This window comes from Neovison vison, chromosome 14, assembly GCF_020171115.1.
Source record: "Neovison vison isolate M4711 chromosome 14, ASM_NN_V1, whole genome shotgun sequence".
NCBI classification, from domain to species: domain Eukaryota; kingdom Metazoa; phylum Chordata; class Mammalia; order Carnivora; family Mustelidae; genus Neogale; species Neogale vison.
The window spans coordinates 26,790,805-26,813,008 of record NC_058104.1 but is presented as its reverse complement, the minus strand read 5'-3'; the positions used below and the strand labels follow the sequence as shown (position 1 = coordinate 26,813,008).

At 43.8% G+C, this 22,204-nt stretch overlaps 1 protein-coding gene across 4 annotated transcripts in view; it reads right to left on the bottom strand.

The window, feature by feature from the left end:
- The window catches only part of MRTFB (myocardin related transcription factor B), a 184,610-nt gene extending 170,767 nt beyond the window's left edge, over nucleotides 1–13,843 (bottom strand). For 3 of the 4 annotated variants that reach the window (XM_044233091.1, XM_044233089.1, XM_044233092.1), the window contains exon 1: nucleotides 5,505–5,569. The gene's annotated coding sequence lies outside the window, so the exon portion shown is untranslated. Of the gene's footprint in view, nucleotides 1–5,504; nucleotides 5,570–13,824 lie in introns of those variants that run through there. The other variant, XM_044233088.1, reaches the window with a different exon arrangement.
- Nucleotides 13,844–22,204: the final 8,361 nt, after the last annotated feature.

Below are 22,204 nucleotides of genomic sequence, written 5' to 3'. Positions count from 1 at the left end.
CAAACTCCGAGACCCCCTTCTCTGTTGGTGTTCGTAAGAAGAGAGTACAGACTTTGGAGCCAGATAGGAATTCGAGTCCTTGCTTAGGTTTGGTTCCTTTTTTTTTTTCCTAAAGATTCTATTTATTTATTTGACAGAGATCACAAGTAGGCAGAGAAGCAGGCAGACAGAGAGGAGGAAGTAGGCTCCCCGCGGAGCAGAGAACCCAATGTGGGGCTCGATCCCAGGACCCTGGGACCATGACCCGAGCCGAAGGCAGAGGCTTTAACCCACTGAGCCACCCAGGCGCCACTTAGGTTTGGTTCTTAACACACTAGCTGAGTGCCCAAGGACAACTTTCCTAAGGCATTTTATGATGCTCTAAAACTGGGTGATTACGTCTATCCTCCGAGTGTTATAAGGATAAAATGAGGGAATGCCAACTGCTCAAGATGCAAATCGCCACCGCTCTCAACTCTGCACAACAAATGCCCATTTTAGAGCTGATACCAGAGTGTAAGTAATTGACATCAGCCCTCCTTTTTCTACTCCGAGGACATCTAAACAACCAAAAGGTCCTATGAAGATTTCATATTAAATAAATTACCTCCTCCCATAGAACTGAAAGTAAGAGAGCCATCAATAAAGTCTGTTTTAAATGTATTAAATCAGGGCATGACACAAAGCATTCATTCACCTAAAAGGTATTTAAAAGTACTGAACTGAGACACACCAAGAGAAACACTTACTATCAGAGAGAAATGCCTATTTTTCAGTGCAGTAATTGGTAACCTTTCTGTAAAGATTGATGCAATCTGATTATAATTCCCAAGTGTCAGTAATCAGTTCTTAAGGTAAAAGAAAAAGGAAGTGGGATGGTTTCAAGCACTCCAGAAAAGATGTAGGAGGATATCCTTTCCCACTGACAGCAATTAATGTTTGAGTGACGGCTGCTAGAACATTCATACTGAAAAACTTTGTCACATTAGAATAGACTGAAATCTATTTAAAACAAAACTCACTAGGTTTAACATACACAAACACAACCCTCACCATGACCTGGGTCTCCTCTCTGAACAAACCAAACGGGCACGAAGGCCAAGGTTGCATGGAACCCCCATATTTATCATCACACTGTATGATGTGATTAGCCATACTCCCATGTTGGAAGTCTATTTAAAGAGGGCATCTGGGGGCGCCTGGGTGGCTCAGTGGGTTAAACCACTGCCTTCGACTCAGGTCATGATCTCAGGGTCCTGGGATCGAGCCCCGCATCGGGCTCTCTGCTCAGCGGGGAGCCTGCTTCCTCCTCTCTCTCTGCCTGCCTCTCTGCCTGCTTGTGATCTCCGTCTGTCAAATAAATAAATAAAATCTTAAAAAAAAAAAAAAAAAAAAGAGGGCATCTGGACACTGCAGTAACAGACAACAGTTAGACTCCCTCTGCCCAGCTCCAGTCAAATTTCTATCACACCCACCATGAGGCAAAGCTTCCAGGGTCAGCAAGCAAGGAAATTTCTCTAGGAAGATGCAGCAGAGACTGGAGGTTTCCCTAGGGAGTTTCTCTAAGCCCTATGCTCACTTTGGAACTTGAGCCCCAAGGCTACTGCTCTCCACCCCTCTTCACCTCACAGAGGTAATAATAATGCCTTTGTGAGAGACCAACTCAGGTATGCACACTGCAGAAGTCAGCCTGGGGTGCTTCCTGGGCATCTCGGCTATCCACACGCACTTAAAAATGTCTTTCCATTCCCCTTGCAGTTCCATACTCTCACCCCGATCATGAAACCATTTCATCTGCATATTCTACCACCACAAATTCTGGATATGAAGACAGAGCTTCTCCTCTTTCCAACTTCCCAATCAAATAACCACTTATACTGCCAGTCTAAACTTTAAGCTTTATGCCTAAAATAGGAAGAAATCATTACAAATGCACAAAATCCAACCCATACATAAGAATGTCTTAAAATCTGTTTAAATAACAATTCTTACAACAATTTTTACAAATGCTGCAGTTAAGAGGAGAAATAAAGGATAAAGTCTTAATTTTAATTAAGACTTTGGTTTAACTACTACTAGTAATTCCTTACTTTTCAAGAGTATTTTTAGAATTAGGGTTTCAAAGCATGCGATTAAAGAAATTAACTCATCAGTGAAATGAAAGCTACCATATAAGCAAATTCCTATATTACCACAGAAAAGTGTTTCAAGAACCCAGAACTTTGGTTATTCTAGAAAACAAATACAAGGTTATACCATTAACCACAGAATATCCAAGGGAAAAGTCCAGGAATCTCATTAATTTAGAGCCCACTAATGAAGACTCAATAATTTCCTTTTAGGTCTGCCTAGCTTTAACTTTGGACTATTTATTTAGTAAGGCGTTGCTATGGAAATTAAAGTACAAATGAAAATTGCTAGGGGATTATTTAATCAATTTTTAAAAATTTTTATGCAAATAACGGCTGCTAAAATACTAATTAAAACTTGCTCATGCATTCTTTAGAATCCCATATTCCAGTGGAAACGAAACGTATGAAACAAAAGCCTACAACATTGCTTAAATCTATTAAGCGCTTGTTCCATGCGCTGTTTATTTTGGCTGTGAAAAACTGGTTTAGGAGTCAGAAAAGCTTAAAAGGCAGAATACTGGACAAAGATTTATACATTCTTCTCAAAGGCTGGCAATCTATTTCTCTACTTCTATTTTTAATAAATGCTGAACCACACAATTAAAATATAACTCAATTTCATTCCATTATAATTTAAAATTTGGGGTATGTACTTTATTCTTGTCTTCAAATAACAGAACTGAAAAATAGTCCCAGGTCTCTAATACCAAATATCCTAGGACTCCTAAATTAAGATGTAGTATCTTACTGAGAAACTTACTTTGCCCTTAATAGCAACAATAAAAAACAAAGCAGATTTAAATCACTGTAGTACATGCGATTCTGAAAATAAGTGAGATATAGTCTAAATCAATAATCCAAATAAAATATTACCGTAGCAAGTGTCACTCCAATTATGTATGTCTAGATTTAGGTGCATTTAAGAGTCATGGATACTAGTTTTCTTCTCTAACAAATTAAATTTCTTAATTAAAATTTAAGGCACGTCTCACTTACCTCTTAGTTCTAACTTAGCAATACCAATATATACCAATCACTAATTCCTTCCAAAACAACTTGAAAGTCTGCCATGTACATGCCAGGTGTGACGCTAGTTGCTGGACGGATCGATAAAGTGTACTTGGTCCCACCCTCAACACATTGTTAATGTTAACTTGAAATGAAAAGAAAAGCACCCACACGAAACACACTCTGTATTCTAAGAAGATGCATTTTATACATAGGATAAAATGCTAAATTTTAGTTGACTTTTTATTGAGTCAAAGAACAAACACCAGGACAATGACACAGTTGGTGTCTGTTTCGTGGGAGACCTTAAGTAACTCTGATTTGATTGAAATAAAATCTAAAACAAACATAAAATTAGAGTCCACATTCATATCAGAAACTGGTAGAACACTCTGGGGACAGATGGTACTCAACATCAGTAATCACAGGTTTACATTTAAATACATATTCACGTGGGGCGCCTGGGTGGCTCAGTGGGTTAAGCCGCTGCCTTCGGCTCAGGTCATGATCTCAGGGTCCTGGGATCGAGTCCCGCATCGGGCTCTCTGCTCGGCAGGGAGCCTGCTTCCCTCTCTCTCTCTCTGCCTGCCTCTCTGTCTACTTAATTAATAAATTAATAAATAAATAAATTAATAAATAAAATCTTTAAAAAAAAAATAATAAAATAAATAAATACATATTCACGTAACTGACAAATTCAGTAAGAATTTTACTGTCGGGGCGCCTGGGCGGCTCAGTGGGTTAAAGCCTCTGCCTTCGGCTCAGGTCCTGATCCCAGGGTCCTGGGATCGAGCCCCGCATCAGGCTCTTTGCTCAGCGAGAAGCCTGCATCCTCCTCTCTCTCTCTGACTGCCTCTCTGCCTACTTGTGATCTCTGTCTGTCAAATAAATAAATAAAATCTTAAAAGAAAAAAAAAAGTATTTCACTGTCATCCAAATTTGTGAATCCCATTCTCTATGCTATTTGGCAGTTGGGATCCATGCTCGAAAGATGTTAACAAGTTAATTTTTTAAAGCATCTTCAAGCTCTACCATAAACGAATAAAAAACAAGAGTACTGCTCCCCACAGAGGAAAACCTTTGGTATCCAAAACAATTAGTTCGTTGCCAATAATTTAAAAGTATTTATAATGAGGTAATCTGGGCAACAGAACTAAAAACAAAGGACTCAACATATTTCAACATTTTCATCATATTAAAGTCCAAGAGAGTGTCTCACTTACACATGAGAATCACACGTTATGTTCTCCATCAGAAAATTCTTCATGTAAGTAAGAATACCAAATGAAAGGGGTCTTTGAAAACATAAAAGGCTTATTTCAGTCAAAAAGCCTTGTTATCTCAAAGATACCATTTTTTTTCTCCTATTGGATGGGCAAAGATTAAAGATTAACAAAACTTCATGGGGCAGGGGTATGGAACACAGGACTCTCATCAGCTTTGGGGGAGGTGGTGGTGAGAAACTGGTAGTCTTTACAGAGTGCAATTTAAACATATGTATCCACATTTAAAATGTACATCATCTTTGACTCTGCAGTCATACTTCTAGGAAAATAAATGAACAAGTATACAATGGTGTGAGTCTAGGTTTAATCAACACGCCATTATCCACTAGAAACCATCTACATGGTCATCAAAGGAATGATTAAATAAACCATGGTGCCTCCAAACCATGAAATAAATATACAAGAGTCAGTTAAAATCATCATATGTAGTTACACAGTCCTTTTACAATGCACATGTAGAGATATACGAAATACACTGTTGCATTAAAAGACTACCATATGTAGTGTAAACTAACTATTTAATGATTTGTATATGAATACTTCTATATCCACAGATAAATTTCTCAAAGTATGTTCACCAAAATATAAATGGCAGTCATTTCTGGGTGAGAGGAGTTAGGTGTTTACTTGTGTCATCATCTTGTTCTATACTGATGCAAGATCTTTCTGTTATAGTAAGAAAATACAACGTATCTCATTTAAGGAAAGAAGTGTCATCTCACCAAAAAGGCCTTCAAATCCTTTCAGTTCCCTGTTTTTAAAAACAACATTTTCACCAAATGTTGTAAGTATATATAACCACCAAGAAGCTCATGGCTTTCCACCTGCTGGGATCCCCTTCTCAATACCAAACTTTAAGACAATGAAGTCATGGGAATTTAAAGATTAGATTCAAAAAAGTAAAGCCAAATAACCTTGTTCAAAAAAACCCATGTTCCTGGCATCCACCTTAAGAACCCCAGGTTCCATGAACTTAATATACTCCTAGAACAATCTCCTCTTACATCTTAAGAAGGCAGGTTGTGGAGAAGAATTTTCACAGCAGTGAAAGTTCGGGAGAGGGTTCTCAAATAAATAAATAAATAAATAAATAACTTACCTCAGTAAAAATATTTAATTATCTTCCTGTCTTACATTCTCTTTCTTAGCACCTTTACTGTGAACCTGAGGGGGGAAAAATAATAATTACTTTTTACTGAATACCTACTATATGCCTGGCGGGGATGGTCAGAGATAGCCTCCTGGAGAGCGTGAAGTTCAAGATAAATTGGAAAGAACAAAACAGAAGCTACTAAAAAGGGATGGCTGGGAAGGAAACGGGGAAGTTGCAAGTGTAATCAAATAACTTTTCCTAAATTGTTCAAGAACCTGTAGGTGCCCCATTCAACAAAAATGAATGTTAGTTTTTATTCTTATTAATATATGCTTTTATGTTAAGAAGTCTATTTGCCTCTCACCACCACCATCATTGTTATTATTGTTATTACTGATAAATGACATAATCCTTGTCCTCTAGGGGTTTATAGTAGACTGGATAAGAGTTACCCAGATATATAATATATGGCTAAAGATCAAAGTCAATTATTCGTTCACTTATTTAACAAATACCCGAGTAGCTATCTTTTGCCAGGTCTTTTGCTGGGCACTTTTTAAAAAAGATTTTATTTATTTATTTGAGAAGGAGAGAGTGAGTGAGAGAGCACAAGCAGGGGCGCAGCAGAGGGAGAGGGAGAAGCAGGGTCCCCACTGAGCAAGAAGCCCAATGAGGGGAAGGACCCTGAGATCAAGACCTGAGCCGAAGGCAGATGCCTAACTGAGCCACCCAGGCTCCCCTCCCGGGCATTTCTGATGGGCGGACAGATACGGTTTCTCTCCTCAGTTTCCAGTCTATCAAGACCCATGCTACAGGGCACTCAAGCTGCACAAGGAGAAAGATACTGCTCCTCCATGGTGCGGGGCAGCACGCATCCGAACCTGTGGAATGAGGCAACAGAACATTCTGGGTGGAAGGCACGGCATTACAGGAAACACAGGGCTTTAAGGGAATGCTAAGCAGCCTTGTGGTCAGGGTGCATCTGACTGAGCAATGAGTAGCTAGCCCAGGAAGCAGGAGGGGCCTCAAATGCCCCCCGACTCTGCTCCCTGATCTCAAGCACACTGATTACCTTGCTCAAATGGAATCCCAGCTTACTTTTATCAATCTAATACCTTACTGTTTTCTTCATGGTTTCTTCTTTCCTCTTTCAAAGGTGATGGGGGGGGAAGAGTAGAAAAAGAAAAAAAAAAAGCCCAGGAGCCTCGACATGCATGGGTGCTGGTGGCAGAAGTAACACTAAGGGATGAGTTTCACATGTTCTTCTTTAATTTCTCCAACGTTCTGATATGGACAGAACTGTTCCTTTCACAGGGGAAAGAAATGAGGCTCAGAGAAGTCAAACAGGATCTCTGAAGACCACAGAGCTAATAAACACAGACACAGATTTAAACTGCAGGTCTGACTCCCAAAGCTTTCTTTCTCTTAGGCAAAAATGCATAAGGGACTTGGCAGAATTTAAAGTCGGTTGAAAACTACTTATAACTTCAGGGTCTGTCAATTTCTGTGCTTACCCAGAAAAACAGCCTTCATGCACACAATCAAAACCACTTAGGGACGACAAAGAGAAGACCTCACAAAAGCAACAAAAAAGATAAACTATGTACAAAAAATTTAACAAAAAATTGGCAAAACCTATGTAAGACAAACTTTGAAATGTTCCAAAAGGACTCAAGAGTAGAATCAAACCAATGAAAAAATACACAATGTTCTTGGATAGGAAAGTATCAAAAAGACACCAATGATCTGTAAAATTAGTTTATAATTTTAACATGATCTCAATTTTTTAAGTGTCTCTTTTCTGGAACTAGACAAAATGATTATAAGTTCACATGGAAAAATAAACAAGGAAAAGTTGCCAGGAAAATGAAGGGCAGCAGGGGAAAGTAAAGTATTTTGTAAAACCAATACCGCGTACTGGCGTACGACTAGAAAGACTAATGGAATAGAATAGGAAGTCCAGAGATATGCCCCAATATACCTGGAAGTTCCGAAAACCATCAAGGCATTCTGAAACAAATGGTAACGATAACTGACAGCTACACAGAAAAGTGCAATCTATATACTATCCTTGAACACCAGAATAATTCCCAAATATACCAAAGATTGAAGTGTAAAAATGAAACCACAAAAGTACTGAAGGAGAACTTGAACAAATTTCAAATTCTTGGAGGCCTTTCTGTGACTCAAAATCCAGACACATAAATTAACTATCTAAAATCTAAAGAAAAATCTTTTAAGCCTTCTCTGTACCAAAATACATGAAAGTAAATTTAAAAACAAATAACAAACTGAGGGAAATTGTAACTCACATCCTAAAGGATTAATTGCTCCAATTTATACATTCCTAGCAATTGATAAGAGAAATGCAATCCAAATGAAAAATTACAAAGGGTATGGACAGACAGTTCATAGAAACATGAAATACCTATAAGCGTATGAAAAGATGCTCAGCCTCCTTCATATCAAACTAATGCATATTAAAACTACACTGTTACCATTTTTCACTATCAGAATAATACAAATCTAAAGGCTAGAAAACACTGTTGGAGAGGTTATGGAGAAACAGGTACCCTGATGCATTACTTGCAGGAGTTCAAAATGACATAACCCTAAAGAAGGGCAGAATTTAACAAAATTATAAATGCATTGCTCAATGACCCAGCGATCCCACTTGTGAAAAGATATCCCACAGATACACCTCATATTTGTGAAATGAGATCTGTACAGGTGTATCTACCAGGACACTGTCTGTGACTGTTAAGAGACTGGAAAAAATTCAAACATGCATCAATGGGGGTTAGTTCAATAAACCAGGGCATGGGCATACGGTGGAATATTCTGAAGCTGTTAACTAGTGTTTTCTATACACTAATATGGAAAGATCCCAAAGGTATATTAACTAACCAAAAAGCAAGGGACAGAATAATTTACATCGTGTGCTATATTTTATATACAAAGAAGGAAGTATATATACTCTACAGGTATCAGCTTGTGTCTACACAAAGGAACATCTATAAGGAAACAAACAGGGGTGCCTGGGTAGCTCAGTGGGTCAAGCATCTGCCTTTGGCTCAGGTCATGATCCCAGAGTCCTGGGACTGACCCTGTACTGGGCTCCCTGCTCAGCCTGCTTCTCCCTTTCCCTCTCTCTGGGCTTGTGTTCCCTCTCGTGCTGTCTCTATCAAATAAATAAATAAAATCTTAAAAAAAAAAAAAACAAATAAAAGAGGATATTTATGAGGAAAGGGGACAGGTTAGACTACAACAAAGTTGGAAATTAGACTCTTCAAAATAAGCTGTTTTAATTTTTGAACATGAATATTTTACCTACACAAAAAAAACTTTAAAGTGTTGAAAGTAACTCACAGAAAGAAGAGAACTAGTCGTAAGCCAGAGTCAAAATCCAACGAGCATTAAAAGAGAATTTTCTCTGAAATTAGATATTGACAAGCAGTTTATTTTTTTACAGATTTATTTATTTATTTGAGAGAGAGCGCACACATATGTGAGCAGCGGGGAGGGACAGAAAGAATCAGGAAGCAGACTCACGGTTGAGCCTGTAGCGGGGCCATCACTCAACATGATAAAAGACTATGGAATCTTTTTCTTCAACCACTCTTAAGCCTATGACCATAATAATCTATAAAAAGAGTTATTTAAAGGGGTGAGGAATTACGAGAGAGAACAGGAAGGGGCCCCTAGGCCAGCAGCAGCAGCATCACCTGAGAACCTGGTGAAAACGCAAATTCTCAGGCCCCAGCCCAGACTTACTGGACCAGAAACTCTGGAGATAAACGGAGGGAGCAATCCCTGCAATGCACACTCAAATCTGAGAGCAACTGAACCAGTCCAGGGCTTCCCATACGTTCCTGCGCGTCACCTGCAACAGGGCTCTGGGAGAATGAAGATCCTAGTTCAGTGGGTCTGGGCTGGGCCCCGGAGTCTGCATTTCAAACAACCCTCAGGAGGCTGCGGATGTAGCCCTGGCTGGGGGAGCCACACTTGGAGAAGAAAAGCTGAAGTCCACCTGGCAGGAGAAGGTATGCAAATCGTCTTCACCTGGCTGACTTTCCTGCAGAAAGTGCCCTCAATATCAGATGGAAAAAGTCCTTGCACAGGTTTTCTGGCTAAGAGATACCACTTAACCTCCAAAATGAAAGCTGTACTTGGGGGCACTGGGTGGCTCAGTCATCGAAGGCTCCGACTCCGGATTTCGGCTTTGGTCAAGATCTCAGAGTGCGGCGATCAAACCCCTGCTGGTTTCCCTTTTGGCATGGGGTCAGCTTGAGATTCTCTCTCTCCCTCTTCCTCGGCCCCTCCCCCGCATCGTGCATGCGCTCCCCTCTCTCAAATAAATCTTAAAGAACAACAACAAAAAAGGCTGTACTGAACATGTAGTAAATATATTTTGAGTGTGTGTGTGTGTATTTTTTAAAGATTTTAACTAATCTCTACACTCAATGTGGGGCTCAAACTCATGACCCCAAGGTCAAGAGTCACACATTCTATGGACTGAGCCAGGCAGGAGGCCTCAAAAATATTTCTTATTAAGACAACAGAAACAGCTACAAATTGTTGAAGTTCAATTTAAGGATGTCCCATATGAGAAAACTTTCAATTATGAGTGGACTTATGAACATTTTGAATGAAAAAAAAATACAACTCCCACCCCCCCAAAAAAAACCCATATTCTTATATCTGTTGGGTTATACTGTCTGATGAACTTTACCTCCTATCCATTAGCCATACCACCTGCCCTCCATGAAAAAACACCAGTTTCTTTCTAAAAACCTGTTCTTATATACAAACACTGATGTTTCATTGGCTTTACATGTTGGTGGAGGGGGTGGCGGGGCTACGTTTTCTTATAGGAATCTTTCAAGTCAAGAATTCTAGCCTAGGTGGAAATACCTAGAAATGTCGTGTACCTTTATTTCGCAGGTCACACTTTGGATAAATTTTTTCGTGTTAAACATTAATCAGTGTGCGGAAATTCCTACATATCCCCAATTTCACTGAATGTAACACACCGTCAATTCTTGGACACACAATTATTTCATGTACTGTTAAGAAAAGTTGCCAATTATCACATGACATGCCAATTTTAAGATAGCATTCCATTTTAGAGATGCATCTTTAAAATAATGAAATAGCTTAATTATAAAGCTCAAAGATATGTACACAATAAGTTACTCCTTTTCATCTAAAAAGGAATGGATTTGGGCCCATTTAACAATGTATCCCCATACCTGGCAACTGGAAGTGTCAGTATCTCTGCAATTCATATTATTTGTTTTGCTTTGGTACAAATTATATATATTTTTCAAGTAGTGATTTTTTTAAAAAGTAGTGAAGAAAAAAAGAGGAGTGACCTCTTTTTACCCTGCAACATGATACTACTTGTTCAAAGTAATAAAAGTTAATTACTCGCAGTCTGGATAATTTTCCAATCCGAAAGTATTTAATGTATCTAACTCTAGTCAATTTTATATTCCTTACAATTCTATTTTGACAAGAGTCTTTACTTGTTTGTTTCCACAGCACCTTTCAAAAGTAACAAGCAATGAACAATAAACACTTCATAGCGTTGTAACCATTCAACAAAAAAATAAATTTGCTTTGCAGATTTAACAAGAGTTGAGGAATATACAATGTTACACTACAGCCATATATTAGTCTGAGTATAACTTTTTGACTCAGCATTTTCCTCCTGGTGGCAAGATAAACAGTTTCAAAGGAAAAGACAATTTCTAATATGCCACACTAGGAGGACTGAGGACCTATGAGATTATAGGACATTTTTTCACCTTCGTACACATCTACATTTTCTAAATTCTCTAATATGGATACTAGCAAGAAAAAAAGGCTATTTAATAAATAGTTACACTAATTTATATCTTACTTTAATTCAGACCTTTTTATTCTATACATTATCACTGTCCCATCCCAAGTCTATTCCAACCTTCTATTCCTCATTCACTCAGGTGTTGAGCTGTCAGCATTTCTTTTTTTTTTTTTTAATATTTTATTTATTTATTTGAGTGAGAGAGACAGTGAGTATGAGGGAGGAGAAGGTCAGAGAGCGAAGCAGACTCCCTGCAGAGTCGGGAGCCCAACGCGGGACCAGATCCCGGGACTCCAGGATCATGACCTGAGCCGAAGGCAGTCACTCAGCAAACTGAGCCACCCAGGCGCCCGAGCTGTCAATATTTCTAACAAGAATCTCAATGAAGAAAATTTTTCAGAGGGACATAGGTACTAACTTTATCTCCCATCTGAGATTCTAGAATAATCAATGAGACTGTCATGAACCAAGAGCCTACCTTTCTGGCATGCCAGTTACCTCAGAAAGAATAGGGGGAAATTTTTTTCCAACAAAAATTGTTTGTCAGTTAGATTCTGCCCCCTTTCCTGATACTGGGGTAGAGAGTGGATTGCTGTTTAGAGTAAATCTTGGGGGCCTGGTACTGTCCTCTAAGAGAGATGCTTAGATGTAAAAGTAACTGGGGGACAAGACTGTCATTTAGTGTTTGGAGACCAAGATGCTGGATTTCACACAATGCATGGAACAGACCCACATAATGAAAATCCATGCTGGTTCTGAGAATCTTTAAAGAGTCTAGCCAGATTAATCATCATGAACTGGCATCACTTTAGAACATAACACTGAGTTTTTATAAGCAATTATGGGGGAACCCCAGTAATTTAGGAGAAGGCAGCTAAAGTGAGACAAGTTGAGATACCGTATGTCTGAAACTAGTGGCTCTTTCCTCACTTCACACACTGTTAACTCAACGTCGTTAATACTGAGCATATCTGAACTAATGAGACATTGACCCTGAATCCAAAAATTTTCATCTTTTATTCGTTATCAGTGATAACTGATAGGAATCCAGTATTGTGGCTCAAGGGAGCAGCACCTCCAAGTTTGTGACACAAAGGTGCCATACAATGTAGACGGAAAATACGGAAAATCCCCTCCATAGAGGCCTCCATAATATACTATTATTATTTAGGTGTTGACTGACTCTGTAATTTACCTTGGCATGCCATCCTTACTTCCATCTAAGCTGTTCCTCTATTATCATAAATAAGTTATCCCAACAATTAGGTTCCCCCTCTGCTCCCCTACCCCTCCATGCCAGGGTCCACCTCTATCTTTGCTCTTTACTTTTCTTGTTTGAAAATGCTGATAGTTTTACTGCTCATCAGTCTAAACATCTTTCATTAGAAACAGGTGGAAGCACCCAGTACGGCGCTAGATGTAAATGATGGGGCAATTTCTGTCATACATTTTTCCTGTATTCCTCCCTTACGTGTAAACTGGAGCATCGTACTGATTTTCAATTACGTGTGTACATGGGTTACGTTGTTGATGAATTTCAGTAAGGTGGGCTTTACAAAAGTTTGCTGCCAAGGGGGAGGGGCCTTGGTTTTGACAAGGTTGAGCACCACCGCTTCCAAAGAGTGGAATCACGTGCTTAACCAAAATCAAACTTCAAAGTTTCCTCTGCTTAAGGCAAGCCCTGGGCTCCAATATCTCACTTGTATTCAGCCTGACAACCCATCCCTGGCGCACACCGGCAGCTCTAAGGCCATGTCTGGTCTTAAGCGGAGCCCCAACGAGAGTTCCTGTCCATTTGGGGGGTCAGGAACCCTTCTGGGAATAAGACAAAAGTCGAAGACCCTCCCCTAAGAAACTCACACAGCATGCTGCACCCAATCCCAGGGGGGCTCCCACACAGCTTCTGCAGCCCAACTGGGACCCTAGGACTGGAATTTGAGCCCGAAAACCCTGCGGGTGGGGGTGGGGAGAAGGATGCGAGGCAAGGACCGGGCGTGGGCGCCTGGGTTTGAACCCCCCACCCCACCGCTTCCCCGCAGGGTGACTCTGGGCTGGGCGCTTCACCTCTCGTGCAGCCCAGGAGCCGCGCAAGTGAAGTGCCCGGCAGACTGCAAAGACTCGGTAAACCGTGTTGCCGCGACCAGCGGCACCACGTCCTGGAGTCAACCCCGCCGCCCCCGGGAACCGAGGCGGGCCCCCGGGGTCGCACCCGAGCGCGGGGCCCGGCCGCGAAGGGGACCGGACCGGCCCGGCCGGCCCCGCGGCCCCGGCCCGGCCGCCCCGCCCCGCCTCGCCCGCGCGGGTCCCGGGACAGCGCGGACAGGGCGGGCGGCTCCGCTGCGGCCGCCGGGCACACCGGGGCCGGCGCCCCAGGACGCTGGCCGCTCGCCGGGCCCGCTCCCCCGCCCGGCCCTGCGACTCCGCCGCCCTCACCCCCTCCTCAGCCCCCAACGGCCGCCACCGCCGCCCGCAGCTCACCTCCCCGGCCGCCGCCGCCGCCGCCGCTGCTGCCGCCGCCGCCGCGCGCGATCTCGCGAGACTTCGCTCCCGTCGGCGCTCCCCGCCCTCCCCCGGGCGCAGTGCCGCAAGCGCGGACCCCAGCCTGGAGCCGGCACGGCCCGTTCCCCAGCAGCCGCGCCCCGCCGCGGGGTCAGGCCAAGCGGTGCTCGCGACCCGGCGTCCGGGCTCCTGCAGCCATTCCGCCCACGTCCGTGACCACGAAGGGTTAAAAGCCAGGTGCGCGACTCCCGACTCCCCTCACCTGGCCGGCCGGGTGCGCATGCGCCTGCCCGCGGCCCCGGACCTGCCAGCCTTTGCAGAGGCTCGGACCGCACTGACAGCAGTAATACTAGCAGCAGGTCTGGGAGTGCTTACTGGGCGCAGAGTACTGTTGCAGCTCCCCTCACAACAGCCCCGCGAAGTGGGTACTACCATCTTCCCCACTCCAGCGAGGAGAAAACGGAGGCTTGGCTCGATTAAGTAAATAGCCCCAGGTCACACTGCTAGGAACTGGCGTCTGGGGTTGTCTGCCGCCCACGCCAAAGCCCCATTTTTTTGGCCTCCATGACAACGCCAGGCCCTGGCCTTGGCCCTTCTTTGGCTGAGGACGCTGAGTCTCATCAGCCCATCTCTACTTCCCTCCCAAGGTTCACCAAGGTGAGAGGAGGCGGGCGCTCCTTAGGAGGCCAGCAGCTCTCACCTCTATGGTTTGATGGAGCTGCTGTCCAGAAGATGCTTCTCCTGCAGGACATGAGCTCCCTAAGGCCTTCCTGTGCCAGACTCAGTGTAGGGCCCTGAAAACTATGTGACTATTTATATTCTTATATTTAATTGTCTTCTCTTTAGACTGGTGACCTTTTGATTGTAGAGAGCACAGCAGAATGGGACGCAGGACAAAGAGCTAGAATACACATGTTAGGGGATGCAGAGAAAGGTGTGCCTTCTTCCCGGGGGTGAACTCTTCACATTATATTATTGTTTGGTTGGTTTGTTTCTTTTATATTTATTTATTTATTTTATAGACAGACAAACAAAGTAGGAGGAGGGGCAGAGGGAGAGGGAGAGAATCCTCAAGGAGGCTCCCCACAGAGCACAGAGCTCTACCTGGGGCTCAATCCAGGACCCCGAGATCACGACCTGAGCTGAAATCAAGAGTTGGGCGCTTAACCAACTGAGCCACCCAAGCGTCCCTATATAATTATTTCTAAAGCAAAGGGGCTAGCAACCATGGAGGGCATTTCAAGGTTGCTACCAATATTCTTCCAAGTTAATTCTTCATAGGATATATTCTTCATAGGACAACGGACACTGGGGGGATGGAGAACCTGGCCTGAGCTCCCATAGTCAGACAGGATATGAACCTAAGCCTGAGTCCAGAGCCCAGTACTGCCTGGCACCTAAGTCACATGAGAGAGCATGAGCTGGTTCATCGGGGCCAGCAAGCTGCTGTGAAATCAAGAGCCTGGGAGGTTCTAGCTACCCCTTCCTCTTGCATCAAGGCTGCATGGGCTTACCCAGGCCACCTGACAGTCACGTTAACATCAGCAAACATTGGCCTGCCCATTCTCCAAAGCTGTCCACTCCCTCCAGAAACATGGCCATTCTCTGCAGACCAGAGGTTACGCGTGTCCCCTCCATGTACCAAAATCACACAGTCCAGCTGATGGAGGAAGTGAGAAAGAAAGGGGAAATCACATCGGATGGACAGCTACCAGGTGCCAAGCACTGCTCTCAGTACTGGCCCTTCATTCACTCACTAAGTCCTCCCCAAAACCCCATGCAGGAGGTATGGCTGTCCCTGTTTCAGAGAAAGAAATCAAAGGGCCAAGACGGGAGTGACATTCCCCAAGCATACACAGGTAGTAAGTGGGAGGGCTGGGGTTGCACCCCAGGTTTGTCTGTCCCCAGAACCACAGACTTTGGCTTCTGTGACTAACAAGGTTCGTCACTGTCCCAAATGCCCATGTCGTCACACAACTGAAAACCAGGAAATTCCCTGAGATGGGGGCTGTAGGTCATCAGACACCGAATGTTCTCTGGGTGGACTGTGCTTTAGTATTCTCATCTAAAATAAGGACATAAAGAGTTTGTTGGAGGATTAGCCAGGTTAATATACATGAAGCATGTAGAAAAGTGCCTTACACTGATTTAGCTCTCAGTAAATTATACCTATTATTACCATGGGTGCAATGTCATGTTTTATTCTGTCGCCATGCCCCAGTACAAATTCCCAATCAAGGTGGAGGATATGACCTTATCTGCTTAGGCAGGGAAATAAAATTAGTTTCTAGCAAATAATAAATGTTCTTTAATGGACAAAATGACCCCCCCAAAATCCCCTCTCAATTGTGGAAAGAGACCAGAGGCTCCTGAACCTCAAATGCCCTCTCTCTTCCCTGTTTCCTGGGATGCTGGGAGCCAGTTTTATAAAAGGCTCCCCTCAGAGATGAGAAGCTACCCATATATTTTTAAGTTGTTGGCAAAAGTGAAGAGAAAAAGAAAATTTAATCTGAGACTTCTTAAGAAAATTTCGGTGTGGTTGGGGATTAATAGAACCACAGTGACATCATCACTTGGGAGGAGGTTTTTAGAGGAACTGAAGCTGCCACACACTCAGGCCATTGTACCCCAAATAAAGTAAGATTTCCCCCCGACACAAGGCATGCCGCACATTCCAATGAATGGCAATGTCTTGCTATGGAAGTAAGCCTCATCGGGGAAGGAATGAACACAGCAGTGTCCAAAAGCACATTACACTTGGATGGCACAAAAACAAACAAACAAAAAGCCCAGGGGTGATTCTAATATGCACACCTCTGAGGGAGAATGTCCAAAAAGCACTATTAAAATGCCTTCTGGCCCAGGAGGTTTTTTTTTTTTTTAATTATGTGATTTGTCTAGCACTCATTTGTTCAATAAAAACTTGCTAAGCATTTAAGCTTCAGTTATTGTGTTAGAAGCCATCAGCAAGATAGGCACGGTCCGTGCCCACCTCACATGTATGGCCTAGAGGAAGAGACAGGTATCAAAAAATTTGACTAATGGGGGTTGGCATATTATGTGATAAATACAAAAAGAAGAGCAAGTGACTTTAAAAAAAAAAAAATTCAGGATGGATGGAAGAGTAGGAAAGAACTTGCTTGAACCGAGTTTTGAAGGATGCATCAGAGTGAACTAGGTGAAGAGGAGAGGGGACATCATTCCAGAGATAGGGAAAGACAGCATAGATCAGCAAGGCATAGGTAAGTTTTGGGGGGCTGGGAAGGGAGGGTGGACGGAGGCCCTAAGAGGCATCCCAGACCATGTGTACCATGAGCACATTGGGACAGCAGAGTAGGAAACCCAACTGGAGCTATGACATTGGTCCCCACATACACATCCTGCCCCGCTGGGCAAATCCAAGCTCGTTATGGGATCCTACCACCTCTGCCCCACCAGTGCTTGGTCAAGGATGGGCAGGCTGTAGTGACATAGCTGTCAGATCACTAGCCAATCAGAATTTGAGGAAACATCACATTACAAGTCCTGGCACCCCCGAGTGGAAAGCAGGATGCAAATCTCCCGCCTCCCTTGTAACTAGAACAAGGGATATTATGCAGACTCTGCTGGGCAGACGCCTCACATGAAGCTGAATCTGATCATGAGCCTCAGTTCCATGGAAGCGACTAGTGGCCAAAGCAGCTGGTTTGGGAGACGGCAGCTGCAGGTAGAGGTCCCGATGGAGAAGCTGCACCAGCGAGAACAGGCTTAGGCAGAGTGGTGGTTAGCTCCTGGTCTGCCATGTGCTTTGAGGCATTTTTCCTAGAAGCTTAACCCCAATCTCTTTTCTCCAGCCCTCGCCATGATTCTGTGCAGTACATAACATCCTTTATGTTATGCATCCTTTATGTTATGTTATGTTATGTTATGTGTTCCCCTCTCTGCTTAAACCAGCTAGCATTCCCACCAAGAACATGGACCCCTCACAGGGCAAAGTCAGACGGAGCCTAGTAGACTCAGAGAGAAACTCACTAGGGCAGCAACAAAGGGAACTTTCTCTGCTGTCCGGGAGAGTACCAGAAAGCCAGCTCACTCTCCCCACCTTCCATGGAACCCCCACTGCCCCCACAGCTTTGCCCACAGCTGCAAGATAAGATAGGGGCTATCTGGCACAGAAACAGAGAAACCAAAGACCTTGGGTCCTTGACTGTGTCGCCAAGCTGCTGGACTGACCTCCTTCCCGAAGTTAAAGCGAATGGTTAAATCAACTCGTGTTGGCTTCTCTGTTCCTTGCAGCCCAAACATTCACAGGGGTGCAGGCAGGAGAAAGGAACAGCTTATGAGGAACAGGTGTACCTCTTTCCTGGCTGTGTCAGGAGCTGCCCCAAATCCTGACCGACTTTTCACCTCTCTCTCTCCCTCCCCAGGACAATATCAATCCCACTCAGATAAGCACTACCTGATTCCAAGCGTTTTATTCCAGAAGACACTTCCTTCCTTTGCCCTTACCATCCTTTGGCTATCTCGCGGATGGGCACATGGTAGTTCTGTTACTTGCCCAGGCCCCACCTCTGGTAAGGTCATGGAGCCCAAGTTCTGGAGGCAATCCTGATCCCAGGCTGCTTTTATTATTTTTTAAATTTTTTAAAAAGATTTTATTTATTTATTTGACAGACAGAAATCACAAGTAGGCAGAGAGGCAGACGGGGGTGGGGGTGGGGGAAGCAGGCTCCCTGCTGAGCAGAGAGTCCTGGCCTTGATCCCAGGACCCTAGGATCATGACCTGAGCCGAAGGCAGAGGCTTTAACCCACTGAGCCACCACTAAGTTTAACACCTTCATCCACCTTCATTAGGAAGGAAAGAAGGAAGGAAGGAAAGAAAGGAAAAAGGTCTTTAGCCAGGAAAAAATTAAAAACGAACTCAAATCCAATTCCGTATTTTCAACCTGGCCCTGAGCAAGCTTTTGCAGTTTCACTGTGACACAAAAATGAAGTTGATGATCCTGACTTCCCAGAGCCTGGGCTTCATCTGTGCCATTCACTGGTGACCTCTGGTCTTCCACCTTTGGGGCACGTGCAAGGTGGAACTTCCTGGTCCACCTGGGTAGGGTCACGTGACTAGTCCAGGCCCAGGAGGGTGAGCAGAGGGAGTGGGTGTCACTTCTGGGCTGCTGCTCTGTTGAGTGGAGCCCCCAGCAATCCAAGTGGACATAGAAGGTGAACAAAACCTAAACTTTTATCGTTTTAAGCCACTGCAAATTTGGTTGTCCTAGTGTGTGCAAGTCTATCCTGACTGAAGCATACAGTGTGGTCATTTGCTCATTTGTTCACTCAAGAAAAACTTTTCTGTTATGGCTCAAACCCCAACTGGACAAGCAAGAAAGCTCAGGCAGGGGTCCTGAAGCTTCTGGCTCCGTATGGCTCGGGTACAGCCAGGGCCTCGGCATTTTCATGGAGCTTCCCAGTGATTCTGATGCACTGGCAAGCCAGACATCCTTGCATTATGAGGGGCTCACCTTGTGATGGTAGAGTACGACAGGGTCCCTACCACTGAGGACCACGTACACTATTATTTCAGGCCTCTGTGCTTTGACTCATGCTGGTCCCTCTACCTGGCGCGCCGTCCGTCCATGCTTACCTCCCTGCCTTCAAACATCAGCCAAATCTTCAGATACTCAGTTTGATGACCCCATCCTCGGTGCTGGGATCGTCCCCCAGAGCATGGTCCTACAAACAGTGTGTGTATGCCTCCTCCATTGGATTGCAGCCTTGTAGAGGATGGGGTCTTGGTGGCTGCCCTTCTCGGTGGAGGTGGGGAGAGACTTGCACATCAGCAGTAGATGTAGCCATCTGAATACATAGCTCAGCAAAACCAAAGCCCTACAGCTTACAAGAGAAACCCTCCCAAGAAGACTACCACCTGCCAAGTATTTCGGAAAGCAGCTTTTGGGATTCTAATTCAGCCTCTGCCACTCTGCAGCTCTGTGACCACAAGCGCCATATTTAATCTCTCCTGAGTCCCAGTTTCTTAGCTGTGAGATGGGACTAAAGACAGTTCCTGCCTCGCCCACTTGTGAGAATTCAATGAAATATAAGAACTGAATTAAATTTCAGCCACGTTCATCACTGTTACCTTTACTGTCATTGTCTCCTTACTATTCCCTACTGCCACTACTGAGCGTGGCCCTATAGCTGTCATTATTAATATTATTACTTACCACATGCTCCCTCCCTTCCCGCCAACCCTAAGTGACTTTGCTAAGCATTCCCTCCAAGAATGAAGAGTATTCTTGGAATTCCCGAAATGAATTCTTCATTGTCTCCTTGATGGTTCAGTGCCCACAATGGTTTAGCACCCCTGGCGCCCCCCGGAAAGCTGCCCAGTCAGCTCCGCCTCAGGAAGTCTGTGGTTACCAGTATCAGGCTACCTGGACACAGCTAAGAAAATATGGGCTCTCCTGAGGCTCCCCCTCTTACGGACTTGACTCTGGGTTCATTCCTGGTCAGCCCAAGCACTGTGAAGGTGGCCCGCAGCCCTGGCTATGGGAGTGGCAGGATCCCAGCCCAATAATAGGGCTGTAGGCTTCTGCAATCCTTGATAACACACACAAATAATAATACCTGGAACGGGCTTACTTCTTTCTTCCCGGGGTGGGCTAAAAGAGTCAGGCTTTTGAAGTTCAAATAAAAAACGCTCTGTATGCCATCAGGCTGGGCAACTCCTGGTCTCCTTCCTTATCATCAGGTATCCGGAGCACAGTGGGCAAAATTTGGGTTTTCAAGAAAACATTCCTGAGGTTTCATGCTGAATGGCTCCAAGCTGGTATGAAAGAACGGAAAAACAAAACTCCCCACACCCGAAGTGTTACAAGGACAGGAGACGCAGGGAACAGAAACCAAACCTCAGACAACAAAATAAAGGAAAATGTAAACTAGGTTTTTCTGGTGGAAATATTTCTGAAGCCCCAGCCATGAAGTTTTCTGCTAAGAACCTACTTTCTGGTAAAAGTTCACAAGCGTCTGTGAAGGGAGAAATCAAGATGGGGAGTCACAGGACAACATGAGACCAACATGGATTTTGGAGCAGGAGGGGCAGAAGTCAGTAAGGAGATAAGGCAGCCACAAGAGGCAAGGTGCTTTCAGTAGCAAGGTCAGAGATCAAGGTAAGGGGATCAGTAGGTGAGAGTTTTCTTCAAAGGGCTAGAGCAGAAAACAGAAAAACTACCCTTTTTTCCACCCCCAAGGCTTTGTTGATAGACAGCTGCTCAAATAAATCTGTATTCCCATTTCAACTGACTCATTTGGCTGGAACAATAAGCTTACATTCCAGAGCCTGGGCTGACCTCATGTACCCTATTGCCAATAAAATATTAAGTATGTAATTAGTGCTTTTTGCACTAGGACCATGAAATCTGCTGGATTCTTTTTCTGTCTAGATTTGATAGCGGTATCCAGTGTTCAACCTTGAATTCTCATGCCAGCCATATCTAGGGGAGAAAGGAAGTAGGGAGGGATGAGAGGGGAATGTGTTTTACAATGTATCAAGATTTAGGGATCAGCCTTTCAATGAAAAAAAAAAAAAAAGAAAAAGAAAAAGTTACAAATAAAGGAAATTACAAATAAGGAGGGAGGCTAGAATGATCCTGGGTTGTTGAGTTACAATCAGTAGCCTTGTAATGAACTAGTTTTTTAATAAATACAAAGACAGATACATAAGGAAATAAATATGGATGTGTTTGTATGGATTAATATACGTATTTCCAAGCTCTGAACACTGAGAGGTCCTAGAAACAAGGATTCCTCAGCAGTGATGAGCACACTTACCATTCCTATCTTGGTTTCTAAACACCATACTCCAATAAAAGGAACCAGGGCTCCTGGGAGACGTGGTTGCTTCCAGAGCTGGGGCAGGGAAAATACAAGATGAGCCAGGGAGACCATGCAGTGCCGGAAAGTAGGGAATTGCTTTAAAAAGTCTGGGTGCTTATTGAGAGGATAAAGGAGCCAACCTGAAGGAATGCCAAAGCTGGAACAATTTACGCAACAAAAAACAACAGTATTGGATTGTAAGACTTAACCCTTGAGTTCATATTGATGGAAGGAAGGAAAGAAGGAAAGAAGGAAGGGGAAAAGTCTCTCTCCTTGAAGAAGACGTACAATTGATCAATGTAGGGTGAAGGGTATCCGGGTGACTCAGTCGGTTAAGGATCTGACTCTTGATTTCAGCTCAGGTCATGATCTCAGGGTTGTGAGATCGAGCCCTGAGTCAGGCACTATGCTGAACATGGAGCCTGTTGAAGAGTCTCTCTATTCTTCTTCCTTTGTCCCTCCCCCGCTTGCTTGTACCACCCTTTCCCAAAAATTAATAAGTAAATGTGGA